We start from the raw sequence: 15,426 nt of genomic DNA, 5'->3' as shown, positions 1-15,426 counted from the left end.
CAAATCTGGGGCTCTGTGCTTTCTTTCGTTCTGAACAAGTGTTAGTGTTTTCTGCACAAAGGCGATTCTGCGAAGCAACGTAAACACTTCTGCTTCCCAGGCACAGAGAAGGTGCTAGCAGGGAATTCTCTGCCTGCCTTTCCCCAGTGCTCTGCAAGCTCTCCAGAACAACAGCAAATCTGGGGCTCTGTGCTTTCTTTTGTTCTGAACAAGTGTTAGTGTTTTCTGCACAAAGGCGATTCTGCGAAGCAATGTGAACACTTCTGCTTCCCAGGCACAGAGAAGGTGCTAGCAGGGAATTCTCTGCCTGCCTTTCCCCAGTGCTCTGCAAGCTCTCCAGGACAACATAGAATCTGGGGCTCTGTGCTTTCTTTTGTTCTGAACAAGTGTTAGTGTTTTCTGCACAAAGGCGATTCTGCGAAGCAATGTGAACACTTCTGCTTCCCAGGCACAGAGAAGGTGCTAGCAGGGAATTCTCTGCCTGCCTTTCCCCAGTGCTCTGCAAGCTCTCCAGGACAACAGCAAATCTGGGGCTCTGTGCTTTCTTTCGTTCTGAACAAGTGTTAGTGTTTTCTGCACAAAAGCGATTCTGCGAAGTAATGTGAACACTTCTGCTTCCCAGGCACAGAGAAGGTGCTAGCAGGGAATTCTCTGCCTGCCTTTCCCCAGTGCTCTGCAAGCTCTCCAGAACAACAGCAAATCTGGGGCTCTGTGCTTTCTTTCGTTCTGAACAAGTGTTATTGTTTTCTGCAGAAAAGCGATTCTGCGAAGCAATGTGAACACTTCTGCTTCCCAGGCACAGAGAAGGTGCTAGCAGGGAATTCTCTGCCTGCCTTTCCCCAGTGCTCTGCAAGCTCTCCAGAACAACAGCAAATCTGGGGCTCTGTGCTTTCTTTTGTTCTGAACAAGTGTTAGTGTTTTCTGCACAAAGGCGATTCTGCGAAGCAATGTGAACACTTCTGCTTCCCAGGCACAGAGAAGGTGCTAACAGGGAATTCTCTGCCTGCCTTTCCCCAGTGCTCTGCAAGCTCTCCAGAACAACAGCAAATCTGGGGCTTTGTGCTTTCTTTTGTTCTGAACAAGTGTTACTGTTTTCTGCACAAAAGCGATTCTGCGAAGTAATGTGAACACTTCTGCTTCCCAGGCACAGAGAAGGTGCTAGCAGGGAATTCTCTGCCTGCCTTTCCCCAGTGCTCTGCAAGCTCTCCAGAACAACAGCAAATCTGGGGCTCTGTGCTTTCTTTCCTTCCGAACAAGTGTTAGTGTTTTCTGCATAAAGGCGATTCTGCGAACTAATGTGAACACTTCTGCTTCCCAGGCACAGAGAAGGTGCTAGCAGGGAATTCTCTGCCTGCCTTTCCCCAGTGCTCTGCAAGCTCTCCAGAACAACAGCAAATCTGGGGCTCTGTGCTTTCTTTTCTTCTGAACAAGTGTTAGTGTTTTCTGCAGAAAAGCGATTCTGCGAAGCAATGTGAACACTTCTGCTTCCCAGGCACAGAGAAGGTGCTAGCAGGGAATTCTCTGCCTGCCTTTCCCCAGTGCTCTGCAAGCTCTCCAGGACAACATAAGATCTGGGGCTCTGTGCTTTCTTTTGTTCTGAACAAGTGTTAGTGTTTTCTGCACAAAGGCGATTCTGCGAAGCAATGTGAACACTTCTGCTTCCCAGGCACAGAGAAGGTGCTAGCAGGGAATTCTCTGCCTGCCTTTCCCCACTGCTCTGCAAGCTCTCCAGGACAACAGCAAATCTGGGGCTCTGTGCTTTCTTTCGTTCTGAACAAGTGTTAGTGTTTTCTGCACAAAAGCGATTCTGCGACGTAATGTGAACACTTCTGCTTCCCAGGCACAGAGAAGGTGCTAGCAGGGAATTCTCTGCCTGCCTTTCCCCAGTGCTCTGCAAGCTCTCCAGAACAACAGCAAATCTGGGGCTCTGTGCTTTCTTTCGTTCTGAACAAGTGTTACTGTTTTCTGCACAAAGGCGATTCTGCGAAGCAATGTGAACACTTCCGCTTCCCAGGCACAGAGAAGGTGCTAGCAGGGAATTCTCTGCCTGCCTTTCCCCAGTGTTCTGCAAGCTCTCCAGAACAACAGCAAATCTGGGGCTCTGTGCTTTCTTTTGTTCTGAACAAGTGTTAGTGTTTTCTGCAGAAAAGCGATTCTGCGAAGCAATGTGAACACTTCTGCTTCCCAGACACAGAGAAGGTGCTAGCAGGGAATTCTCTGCCTGCCTTTCCCCAGTGCTCTGCAAGCTCTCCAGGACAACATAGAATCTGGGGCTCTGTTCTTTCTTTTGTTCTGAACAAGTGTTAGTGTTTTCTGCACAAAGGCGATTCTGCGAAGTAATGTGAACACTTCTGCTTCCCAGGCACAGAGAAGGTGCTAGCAGGGAATTCTCTGCCTGCCTTTCCCCAGTGCTCTGCAAGCTCTCCAGAACAACAGCAAATCTGGGGCTCTGTGCTTTCTTTTCTTCTGAACAAGTGTTAGTGTTTTCTGCAGAAAAGCGATTCTGCGAAGCAATGTGAACACTTCTGCTTCCCAGGCACAGAGAAGGTGCTAGCAGGGAATTCTCTGCCTGCCTTTCCCCAGTGCTCTGCAAGCTCTCCAGGACAACATAAAATCTGGGGCTCTGTGCTTTCTTTTGTTCTGAACAAGTGTTAGTGCTTTCTGCACAAAAGCGATTCTGCGAAGCAATGTGAACACTTCTGCTTCCCAGGCACAGAGAAGGTGCTAGCAGGGAATTCTCTGCCTGCCTTTCCCCAGTGCTCTGCAAGCTCTCCAGGACAACATAGAATCTGGGGCTCTGTGCTTTCTTTTGTTCTGAACAAGTGTTAGTGTTTTCTGCAGAAAAGCAATTCTGCGAAGCAATGTGAACACTTCTGCTTCCCAGGCACAGAGAAGGTGCTAGCAGGGAATTCTCTGCCTGCCTTTCCCCAGTGCTCTGCAAGCTCTCCAGAACAACAGCAAATCTGGGGCTCTGTGCTTTCTTTCGTTCTGAACAAGTGTTAGTGTTTTCTGCAGAAAAGCGATTCTGCGAAGCAATGTGAACACTTCTGCTTCCCAGGCACAGAGAAGGTGCTAGCAGGGAATTCTCTGCCTGCCTTTCCCCAGTGCTCTGCAAGCTCTCCAGAACAACAGCAAATCTGGGGCTCTGTGCTTTCTTTTGTTCTGAACAAGTGTTAGTGTTTTCTGCACAAAGGCGATTCTGCGAAGCAATGTGAACACTTCTGCTTCCCAGGCACAGAGAAGGTGCTAGCAGTGAATTCCCTGCCTGCCTTTCCCCAGTGCTCTGCAAGCTCTCCAGGACAACATAGAATCTGGGGCTCTGTGCTTTCTTTTGTTCTGAACAAGTGTTAGTGTTTTCTGCACAAAGGCGATTCTGCGAAGCAATGTGAACACTTCTGCTTCCCAGGCACAGAGAAGGTGCTAGCAGGGAATTCTCTGCCTGCCTTTCCCCAGTGCTCTGCAAGCTCTCCAGAACAACAGCAAATCTGGGGCTCTGTGCTTTCTTTTGTTCTGAACAAGTGTTAGTGTTTTCTGCACAAAAGCGATTCTGCGAAGCAATGTGAACACTTCTGCTTCCCAGGCACAGAGAAGGTGCTAGCAGGGAATTCTCTGCCTGCCTTTCCCCAGTGCTCTGCAAGCTCTCCAGGACAACAGCAAATCTGGGGCTCTGTGCTTTCTTTCGTTCTGAACAAGTGTTAGTGTTTTCTGCACAAAGGCGATTCTGCGAAGCAACGTAAACACTTCTGCTTCCCAGGCACAGAGAAGGTGCTAGCAGGGAATTCTCTGCCTGCCTTTCCCCAGTGCTCTGCAAGCTCTCCAGAACAACAGCAAATCTGGGGCTCTGTGCTTTCTTTTGTTCTGAACAAGTGTTAGTGTTTTCTGCACAAAGGCGATTCTGCGAAGCAATGTGAACACTTCTGCTTCCCAGGCACAGAGAAGGTGCTAACAGGGAATTCTCTGCCTGCCTTTCCCCAGTGCTCTGCAAGCTCTCAAGAACAACAGCAAATCTGGGGCTCTGTGCTTTCTTTCGTTCTGAACAAGTGTTACTGTTTTCTGCACAAAAGCGATTCTGCGAAGTAATGTGAACACTTCTGCTTCCCAGGCACAGAGAAGGTGCTAGCAGGGAATTCTCTGCCTGCCTTTCCCCAGTGCTCTGCAAGCTCTCCAGAACAACAGCAAATCTGGGGCTCTGTGCTTTCTTTCCTTCCGAACAAGTGTTAGTGTTTTCTGCATAAAGGCGATTCTGCGAACTAATGTGAACACTTCTGCTTCCCAGGCACAGAGAAGGTGCTAGCAGGGAATTCTCTGCCTGCCTTTCCCCAGTGCTCTGCAAGCTCTCCAGAACAACAGCAAATCTGGGGCTCTGTGCTTTCTTTTGTTCTGAACAAGTGTTAGTGTTTTCTGCAGAAAAGCGATTCTGCGAAGCAATGTGAACACTTCTGCTTCCCAGGCACAGAGAAGGTGCTAGCAGGGAATTCTCTGCCTGCCTTTCCCCAGTGCTCTGCAAGCTCTCCAGGACAACATAAGATCTGGGGCTCTGTGCTTTCTTTTGTTCTGAACAAGTGTTAGTGTTTTCTGCACAAAGGCGATTCTGCGAAGCAATGTGAACACTTCTGCTTCCCAGGCACAGAGAAGGTGCTAGCAGGGAATTCTCTGCCTGCCTTTCCCCACTGCTCTGCAAGCTCTCCAGGACAACATAAAATCTGGGGCTCTGTGCTTTCTTTCGTTCTGAACAAGTGTTAGTGTTTTCTGCACAAAAGCGATTCTGCGACGTAATGTGAACGATTCTGCGACGTAATGTGAACACTTCTGCTTCCCAGGCACAGAGAAGGTGCTAGCAGGGAATTCTCTGCCTGCCTTTCCCCAGTGCTCTGCAAGCTCTCCAGAACAACAGCAAATCTGGGGCTCTGTGCTTTCTTTTGTTCTGAACAAGTGTTAGTGTTTTCTGCACAAAGGCGATTCTGCGAAGCAATGTGAACACTTCTGCTTCCCAGGCACAGAGAAGGTGCTAACAGGGAATTCTCTGCCTGCCTTTCCCCAGTGCTCTGCAAGCTCTCCAGAACAACAGCAAATCTGGGGCTCTGTGCTTTCTTTTGTTCTGAACAAGTGTTAGTGTTTTCTGCAGAAAAGCGATTCTGCGAAGCAATGTGAACACTTCTGCTTCCCAGGCACAGAGAAGGTGCTAGCAGGGAATTCTCTGCCTGCCTTTCCCCAGTGCTCTGCAAGCTCTCCAGGACAACATAAAATCTGGGGCTCTGTGCTTTCTTTTGTTCTGAACAAGTGTTAGTGCTTTCTGCACAAAGGCGATTCTGCGAAGCAATGTGAACACTTCTGCTTCCCAGGCACAGAGAAGGTGCTAGCAGGGAATTCTCTGCCTGCCTTTCCCCAGTGCTCTGCAAGCTCTCCAGGACAACAGCAAATCTGGGGCTCTGTGCTTTCTTTCGTTCTGAACAAGTGTTAGTGTTTTCTGCACAAAAGCGATTCTGCGAAGTAATGTGAACACTTCTGCTTCCCAGGCACAGAGAAGGTGCTAGCAGGGAATTCTCTGCCTGCCTTTCCCCAGTGCTCTGCAAGCTCTCCAGAACAACAGCAAATCTGGGGCTCTGTGCTTTCTTTCGTTCTGAACAAGTGTTACTGTTTTCTGCACAAAGGCGATTCTGCGAAGCAATGTGAACACTTCTGCTTCCCAGGCACAGAGAAGGTGCTAGCAGGGAATTCTCTGCCTGCCTTTCCCCAGTGCTCTGCAAGCTCTCCAGAACAACAGCAAATCTGGGGCTCTGTGCTTTCTTTTGTTCTGAACAAGTGTTACTGTTTTCTGCACAAAGGCGATTCTGCGAAGCAATGTGAACACTTCTGCTTCCCAGGCACAGAGAAGGTGCTAGCAGGGAATTCTCTGCCTGCCTTTCCCCAGTGCTCTGCAAGCTCTCCAGAACAACAGCAAATCTGGGGCTCTGTGCTTTCTTTTGTTCTGAACAAGTGTTAGTGTTTTCTGCACAAAAGCGATTCTGCGAAGCAATGTGAACACTTCTGCTTCCCAGGCACAGAGAAGGTGCTAGCAGGGAATTCTCTGCCTGCCTTTCCCCAGTGCTCTGCAAGCTCTCCAGGACAACAGCAAATCTGGGGCTCTGTGCTTTCTTTCGTTCTGAACAAGTGTTAGTGTTTTCTGCACAAAGGCGATTCTGCGAAGCAACGTAAACACTTCTGCTTCCCAGGCACAGAGAAGGTGCTAGCAGGGAATTCTCTGCCTGCCTTTCCCCAGTGCTCTGCAAGCTCTCCAGAACAACAGCAAATCTGGGGCTCTGTGCTTTCTTTTGTTCTGAACAAGTGTTAGTGTTTTCTGCACAAAGGCGATTCTGCGAAGCAATGTGAACACTTCTGCTTCCCAGGCACAGAGAAGGTGCTAACAGGGAATTCTCTGCCTGCCTTTCCCCAGTGCTCTGCAAGCTCTCCAGAACAACAGCAAATCTGGGGCTCTGTGCTTTCTTTCCTTCCGAACAAGTGTTAGTGTTTTCTGCAGAAAAGCGATTCTGCGAAGCAATGTGAACACTTCTGCTTCCCAGGCACAGAGAAGGTGCTAGCAGGGACTTCTCTGCCTGCCTTTCCCCAGTGCTCTGCAAGCTCTCCAGGACAACAGCAAATCTGGGGCTCTGTGCTTTCTTTTGTTCTGAACAAGTGTTAGTGCTTTCTGCACAAAAGCGATTCTGCGAAGCAATGTGAACACTTCTGCTTCCCAGGCACAGAGAAGGTGCTAGCAGGGAATTCTCTGCCTGCCTTTCCCCAGTGCTCTGCAAGCTCTCCAGGACAACATAGAATCTGGGGCTCTGTGCTTTCTTTTGTTCTGAACAAGTGTTAGTGTTTTCTGCACAAAGGCGATTCTGCGAAGCAATGTGAACACTTCTGCTTCCCAGGCACAGAGAAGGTGCTAGCAGGGAATTCTCTGCCTGCCTTTCCCCAGTGCTCTGCAAGCTCTCCAGAACAACAGCAAATCTGGGGCTCTGTGCTTTCTTTTGTTCTGAACAAGTGTTAGTGTTTTCTGCAGAAAAGCGATTCTGCGAAGCAATGTGAACACTTCTGCTTCCCAGGCACAGAGAAGGTGCTAGCAGGGAATTCTCTGCCTGCCTTTCCCCAGTGCTCTGCAAGCTCTCCAGGACAACATAAAATCTGGGGCTCTGTGCTTTCTTTTGTTCTGAACAAGTGTTAGTGCTTTCTGCACAAAAGCGATTCTGCGAAGCAATGTGAACACTTCTGCTTCCCAGGCACAGAGAAGCTGCTAGCAGGGAATTCTCTGCCTGCCTTTCCCCAGTGCTCTGCAAGCTCTCCAGGACAACATAGAATCTGGGGCTCTGTGCTTTCTTTCGTTCTGAACAAGTGTTACTGTTTTCTGCACAAAGGCGATTCTGCGAAGCAATGTGAACACTTCTGCTTCCCAGTCACAGAGAAGGTGCTAGCAGGGAATTCTCTGCCTGCCTTTCCCCAGTGCTCTGCAAGCTCTCCAGGACAACAGCAAATCTGGGGCTCTGTGCTTTCTTTCGTTCTGAACAAGTGTTAGTGTTTTCTGCACAAAAGCGATTCTGCGAAGTAATGTGAACACTTCTGCTTCCCAGGCACAGAGAAGGTGCTAGCAGGGAATTCTCTGCCTGCCTTTCCCCAGTGCTCTGCAAGCTCTCCAGAACAACAGCAAATCTGGGGCTCTGTGCTTTCTTTCGTTCTGAACAAGTGTTACTGTTTTCTGCACAAAGGCGATTCTGCGAAGCAATGTGAACACTTCTGCTTCCCAGGCACAGAGAAGGTGCTAGCAGGGAATTCTCTGCCTGCCTTTCCCCAGTGCTCTGCAAGCTCTCCAGAACAACAGCAAATCTGGGGCTCTGTGCTTTCTTTTGTTCTGAACAAGTGTTAGTGTTTTCTGCACAAAGGCGATTCTGCGAAGCAATGTGAACACTTCTGCTTCCCAGGCACAGAGAAGGTGCTAGCAGGGAATTCTCTGCCTGCCTTTCCCCAGTGCTCTGCAAGCTCTCCAGGACAACAGCAAATCTGGGGCTCTGTGCTTTCTTTCGTTCTGAACAAGTGTTAGTGTTTTCTGCACAAAGGCGATTCTGCGAAGCAACGTAAACACTTCTGCTTCCCAGGCACAGAGAAGGTGCTAGCAGGGAATTCTCTGCCTGCCTTTCCCCAGTGCTCTGCAAGCTCTCCAGAACAACAGCAAATCTGGGGCTCTGTGCTTTCTTTTGTTCTGAACAAGTGTTAGTGTTTTCTGCACAAAGGCGATTCTGCGAAGCAATGTGAACACTTCTGCTTCCCAGGCACAGAGAAGGTGCTAACAGGGAATTCTCTGCCTGCCTTTCCCCAGTGCTCTGCAAGCTCTCCAGAACAACAGCAAATCTGGGGCTCTGTGCTTTCTTTTCTTCTGAACAAGTGTTAGTGTTTTCTGCAGAAAAGCGATTCTGCGAAGCAATGTGAACACTTCTGCTTCCCAGGCACAGAGAAGGTGCTAGCAGGGACTTCTCTGCCTGCCTTTCCCCAGTGCTCTGCAAGCTCTCCAGGACAACAGCAAATCTGGGGCTCTGTGCTTTCTTTTGTTCTGAACAAGTGTTAGTGCTTTCTGCACAAAAGCGATTCTGCGAAGCAATGTGAACACTTCTGCTTCCCAGGCACAGAGAAGGTGCTAGCAGGGAATTCTCTGCCTGCCTTTCCCCAGTGCTCTGCAAGCTCTCCAGGACAACATAGAATCTGGGGCTCTGTGCTTTCTTTTGTTCTGAACAAGTGTTAGTGTTTTCTGCACAAAGGCGATTCTGCGAAGCAATGTGAACACTTCTGCTTCCCAGGCACAGAGAAGGTGCTAACAGGGAATTCTCTGCCTGCCTTTCCCCAGTGCTCTGCAAGCTCTCCAGAACAACAGCAAATCTGGGGCTCTGTGCTTTCTTTTCTTCTGAACAAGTGTTAGTGTTTTCTGCAGAAAAGCGATTCTGCGAAGCAACGTAAACACTTCTGCTTCCCAGGCACAGAGAAGGTGCTAGCAGGGAATTCTCTGCCTGCCTTTCCCCAGTGCTCTGCAAGCTCTCCAGGACAACATAAAATCTGGGGCTCTGTGCTTTCTTTTGTTCTGAACAAGTGTTAGTGCTTTCTGCACAAAAGCGATTCTGCGAAGCAATGTGAACACTTCTGCTTCCCAGGCACAGAGAAGGTGCTAGCAGGGAATTCTCTGCCTGCCTTTCCCCAGTGCTCTGCAAGCTCTCCAGGACAACATAGAATCTGGGGCTCTGTGCTTTCTTTCGTTCTGAACAAGTGTTAGTGTTTTCTGCACAAAGGCGATTCTGCGAAGCAATGTGAACACTTCTGCTTCCCAGGCACAGAGAAGGTGCTAGCAGGGAATTCTCTGCCTGCCTTTCCCCAGTGCTCTGCAAGCTCTCCAGGACAACAGCAAATCTGGGGCTCTGTGCTTTCTTTCCTTCCGAACAAGTGTTAGTGTTTTCTGCACAAAAGCGATTCTGCGAAGTAATGTGAACACTTCTGCTTCCCAGGCACAGAGAAGGTGCTAGCAGGGAATTCTCTGCCTGCCTTTCCCCAGTGCTCTGCAAGCTCTCCAGAACAACAGCAAATCTGGGGCTCTGTGCTTTCTTTCGTTCTGAACAAGTGTTAGTGTTTTCTGCAGAAAAGCGATTCTGCGAAGCAATGTGAACACTTCTGCTTCCCAGGCACAGAGAAGGTGCTAGCAGGGAATTCTCTGCCTGCCTTTCCCCAGTGCTCTGCAAGCTCTCCAGAACAACAGCAAATCTGGGGCTCTGTGCTTTCTTTTCTTCTGAACAAGTGTTAGTGTTTTCTGCAGAAAAGCGATTCTGCGAAGCAATGTGAACACTTCTGCTTCCCAGGCACAGAGAAGGTGCTAGCAGGGAATTCTCTGCCTGCCTTTCCCCAGTGCTCTGCAAGCTCTCCAGGACAACATAGAATCTGGGGCTCTGTGCTTTCTTTTGTTCTGAACAAGTGTTAGTGTTTTCTGCACAAAGGCGATTCTGCGAAGCAATGTGAACACTTCTGCTTCCCAGGCACAGAGAAGGTGCTAGCAGGGAATTCTCTGCCTGCCTTTCCCCAGTGCTCTGCAAGCTCTCCAGGACAACAGCAAATCTGGGGCTCTGTGCTTTCTTTCGTTCTGAACAAGTGTTAGTGTTTTCTGCACAAAAGCGATTCTGCGAAGTAATGTGAACACTTCTGCTTCCCAGGCACAGAGAAGGTGCTAGCAGGGAATTCTCTGCCTGCCTTTCCCCAGTGCTCTGCAAGCTCTCCAGAACAACAGCAAATCTGGGGCTCTGTGCTTTCTTTCGTTCTGAACAAGTGTTACTGTTTTCTGCACAAAGGCGATTCTGCGAAGCAATGTGAACACTTCTGCTTCCCAGGCACAGAGAAGGTGCTAGCAGGGAATTCTCTGCCTGCCTTTCCCCAGTGCTCTGCAAGCTCTCCAGGACAGCATAAAATCTGGGGCTCTGTGCTTTCTTTTGTTCTGAACAAGTGTTAGTGCTTTCTGCACAAAAGCGATTCTGCGAAGCAATGTGAACACTTCTGCTTCCCAGGCACAGAGAAGGTGCTAGCAGGGAATTCTCTGCCTGCCTTTCCCCAGTGCTCTGCAAGCTCTCCAGGACAACATAGAATCTGGGGCTCTGTGCTTTCTTTTGTTCTGAACAAGTTTTAGTGTTTTCTGCACAAAGGCGATTCTGCGAAGCAATGTGAACACTTCTGCTTCCCAGGCACAGAGAAGGTGCTAGCAGGGAATTCTCTGCCTGCCTTTCCCCAGTGCTCTGCAAGCTCTCCAGGACAACAGCAAATCTGGGGCTCTGTGCTTTCTTTCGTTCTGAACAAGTGTTAGTGTTTTCTGCACAAAAGCGATTCTGCGAAGTAATGTGAACACTTCTGCTTCCCAGGCACAGAGAAGGTGCTAGCAGGGAAATCTCTGCCTGCCTTTCCCCAGTGCTCTGCAAGCTCTCCAGAACAACAGCAAATCTGGGGCTCTGTGCTTTCTTTCGTTCTGAACAAGTGTTACTGTTTTCTGCACAAAGGCGATTCTGCGAAGCAATGTGAACACTTCTGCTTCCCAGGCACAGAGAAGGTGCTAGCAGGGAATTCTCTGCCTGCCTTTCCCCAGTGCTCTGCAAGCTCTCCAGAACAACAGCAAATCTGGGGCTCTGTGCTTTCTTTCGTTCTGAACAAGTGTTAGTGTTTTCTGCACAAAGGCGATTCTGCGAAGCAATGTGAACACTTCTGCTTCCCAGGCACAGAGAAGGTGCTAACAGGGAATTCTCTGCCTGCCTTTCCCCAGTGCTCTGCAAGCTCTCCAGGACAACAGCAAATCTGGGGCTCTGTGCTTTCTTTTCTTCTGAACAAGTGTTAGTGTTTTCTGCAGAAAAGCGATTCTGCGAAGCAACGTAAACACTTCTGCTTCCCAGGCACAGAGAAGGTGCTAGCAGGGAATTCTCTGCCTGCCTTTCCCCAGTGCTCTGCAAGCTCTCCAGGACAACATAAAATCTGGGGCTCTGTGCTTTCTTTTGTTCTGAACAAGTGTTAGTGCTTTCTGCACAAAAGCGATTCTGCGAAGCAATGTGAACACTTCTGCTTCCCAGGCACAGAGAAGCTGCTAGCAGGGAATTCTCTGCCTGCCTTTCCCCAGTGCTCTGCAAGCTCTCCAGGACAACATAGAATCTGGGGCTCTGTGCTTTCTTTTGTTCTGAACAAGTGTTAGTGTTTTCTGCACAAAGGCGATTCTGCGAAGCAATGTGAACACTTCTGCTTCCCAGGCACAGAGAAGGTGCTAGCAGGGAATTCTCTGCCTGCCTTTCCCCAGTGCTCTGCAAGCTCTCCAGGACAACATAGAATCTGGGGCTCTGTGCTTTCTTTTGTTCTGAACAAGTGTTAGTGTTTTCTGCACAAAGGCGATTCTGCGAAGCAATGTGAACACTTCTGCTTCCCAGGCACAGAGAAGGTGCTAGCAGGGAATTCTCTGCCTGCCTTTCCCCAGTGCTCTGCAAGCTCTCCAGGACAACAGCAAATCTGGGGCTCTGTGCTTTCTTTCCTTCCGAACAAGTGTTAGTGTTTTCTGCACAAAAGCGATTCTGCGAAGTAATGTGAACACTTCTGCTTCCCAGGCACAGAGAAGGTGCTAGCAGGGAATTCTCTGCCTGCCTTTCCCCAGTGCTCTGCAAGCTCTCCAGAACAACAGCAAATCTGGGGCTCTGTGCTTTCTTTCGTTCTGAACAAGTGTTAGTGTTTTCTGCAGAAAAGCGATTCTGCGAAGCAATGTGAACACTTCTGCTTCCCAGGCACAGAGAAGGTGCTAGCAGGGAATTCTCTGCCTGCCTTTCCCCAGTGCTCTGCAAGCTCTCCAGAACAACAGCAAATCTGGGGCTCTGTGCTTTCTTTTGTTCTGAACAAGTGTTAGTGTTTTCTGCACAAAGGCGATTCTGCGAAGCAATGTGAACACTTCTGATTCCCAGGCACAGAGAAGGTGCTAACAGGGAATTCTCTGCCTGCCTTTCCCCAGTGCTCTGCAAGCTCTCCAGAACAACAGCAAATCTGGGGCTCTGTGCTTTCTTTTGTTCTGAACAAGTGTTAGTGTTTTCTGCAGAAAAGCGATTCTGCGAAGCAATGTGAACACTTCTGCTTCCCAGGCACAGAGAAGGTGCTAGCAGGGACTTCTCTGCCTGCCTTTCCCCAGTGCTCTGCAAGCTCTCCAGGACAACAGCAAATCTGGGGCTCTGTGCTTTCTTTTGTTCTGAACAAGTGTTAGTGCTTTCTGCACAAAAGCGATTCTGTGAAGCAATGTGAACACTTCTGCTTCCCAGGCACAGAGAAGGTGCTAGCAGGGAATTCTCTGCCTGCCTTTCCCCAGTGCTCTGCAAGCTCTCCAGGACAACATAGAATCTGGGGCTCTGTGCTTTCTTTTGTTCTGAACAAGTGTTAGTGTTTTCTGCACAAAGGCGATTCTGCGAAGCAATGTGAACACTTCTGCTTCCCAGGCACAGAGAAGGTGCTAGCAGGGAATTCTCTGCCTGCCTTTCCCCAGTGCTCTGCAAGCTCTCCAGGACAACAGCAAATCTGGGGCTCTGTGCTTTCTTTCGTTCTGAACAAGTGTTAGTGTTTTCTGCACAAAAGCGATTCTGCGAAGTAATGTGAACACTTCTGCTTCCCAGGCACAGAGAAGGTGCTAGCAGGGAATTCTCTGCCTGCCTTTCCCCAGTGCTCTGCAAGCTCTCCAGAACAACAGCAAATCTGGGGCTCTGTGCTTTCTTTTCTTCTGAACAAGTGTTAGTGTTTTCTGCACAAAAGCGATTCTGCGAAGTAATGTGAACACTTCTGCTTCCCAGGCACAGAGAAGGTGCTAGCAGGGAATTCTCTGCCTGCCTTTCCCCAGTGCTCTGCAAGCTCTCCCGAACAACAGCAAATCTGGGGCTCTGTGCTTTCTTTCGTTCTGAACAAGTGTTACTGTTTTCTGCACAAAGGCGATTCTGCGAAGCAATGTGAACACTTCTGCTTCCCAGGCACAGAGAAGGTGCTAGCAGGGAATTCTCTGCCTGCCTTTCCCCAGTGCTCTGCAAGCTCTCCAGGAAAACAGCAAATCTGGGGCTCTGTGCTTTCTTTCGTTCTGAACAAGTGTTAGTGTTTTCTGCACAAAAGCGATTCTGCGAAGTAATGTGAACACTTCTGCTTCCCAGGCACAGAGAAGGTGCTAGCAGGGAATTCTCTGCCTGCCTTTCCCCAGTGCTCTGCAAGCTCTCCAGAACAACAGCAAATCTGGGGCTCTGTGCTTTCTTTCGTTCTGAACAAGTGTTACTGTTTTCTGCACAAAGGCGATTCTGCGAAGCAATGTGAACACTTCTGCTTCCCAGGCACAGAGAAGGTGCTAGCAGGGAATTCTCTGCCTGCCTTTCCCCAGTGCTCTGCAAGCTCTCCAGAACAACAGCAAATCTGGGGCTCTGTGCTTTCTTTCGTTCTGAACAAGTGTTAGTGTTTTCTGCACAAAGGCGATTCTGCGAAGCAATGTGAACACTTCTGCTTCCCAGGCACAGAGAAGGTGCTAACAGGGAATTCTCTGCCTGCCTTTCCCCAGTGCTCTGCAAGCTCTCCAGAACAACAGCAAATCTGGGGCTCTGTGCTTTCTTTTCTTCTGAACAAGTGTTAGTGTTTTCTGCAGAAAAGCGATTCTGCGAAGCAACGTAAACACTTCTGCTTCCCAGGCACAGAGAAGGTGCTAGCAGGGAATTCTCTGCCTGCCTTTCCCCAGTGCTCTGCAAGCTCTCCAGGACAACATAAAATCTGGGGCTCTGTGCTTTCTTTTGTTCTGAACAAGTGTTAGTGCTTTCTGCACAAAAGCGATTCTGCGAAGCAATGTGAACATTTCTGCTTCCCAGGCACAGAGAAGGTGCTAGCAGGGAATTCTCTGCCTGCCTTTCCCCAGTGCTCTGCAAGCTCTCCAGGACAACATAGAATCTGGGGCTCTGTGCTTTCTTTTGTTCTGAACAAGTGTTAGTGTTTTCTGCACAAAGGCGATTCTGCGAAGCAATGTGAACACTTCTGCTTCCCAGGCACAGAGAAGGTGCTAGCAGGGAATTCTCTGCCTGCCTTTCCCCAGTGCTCTGCAAGCTCTCCAGGACAACATAGAATCTGGGGCTCTGTGCTTTCTTTTGTTCTGAACAAGTGTTAGTGTTTTCTGCACAAAGGCGATTCTGCGAAGCAATGTGAACACTTCTGCTTCCCAGGCACAGAGAAGGTGCTAGCAGGGAATTCTCTGCCTGCCTTTCCCCAGTGCTCTGCAAGCTCTCCAGAACAACAGCAAATCTGGGGCTCTGTGCTTTCTTTTGTTCTGAACAAGTGTTAGTGTTTTCTGCAGAAAAGCGATTCTGCGAAGCAATGTGAACACTTCTGCTTCCCAGGCACAGAGAAGGTGCTAGCAGGGAATTCTCTGCCTGCCTTTCCCCAGTGCTCTGCAAGCTCTCCAGAACAACAGCAAATCTGGGGCTCTGTGCTTTCTTTTGTTCTGAACAAGTGTTAGTGTTTTCTGCACAAAGGCGATTCTGCGAAGCAATGTGAACACTTCTGCTTCCCAGGCACAGAGAAGGTGCTAACAGGGAATTCTCTGCCTGCCTTTCCCCAGTGCTCTGCAAGCTCTCCAGAACAACAGCAAATCTGGGGCTCTGTGCTTTCTTTTGTTCTGAACAAGTGTTACTGTTTTCTGCACAAAAGCGATTCTGCGAAGTAATGTGAACACTTCTGCTTCCCAGGCACAGAGAAGGTGCTAGCAGGGAATTCTCTGCCTGCCTTTCCCCAGTGCTCTGCAAGCTCTCCAGGACAACATAGAATCTGGGGCTCTGTGCTTTCTTTCCTTCCGAACAAGTGTTAGTGTTTTCTGCATAAAGGCGATTCTGCGAACTAATGTGAACACTTCTG

The sequence above is a fragment of the Strix aluco genome, unplaced genomic scaffold (genome assembly GCF_031877795.1).
Source record: "Strix aluco isolate bStrAlu1 unplaced genomic scaffold, bStrAlu1.hap1 HAP1_SCAFFOLD_41, whole genome shotgun sequence".
Classification (NCBI taxonomy): domain Eukaryota; kingdom Metazoa; phylum Chordata; class Aves; order Strigiformes; family Strigidae; genus Strix; species Strix aluco.
Note: the sequence above shows the minus strand (reverse complement) of the source record.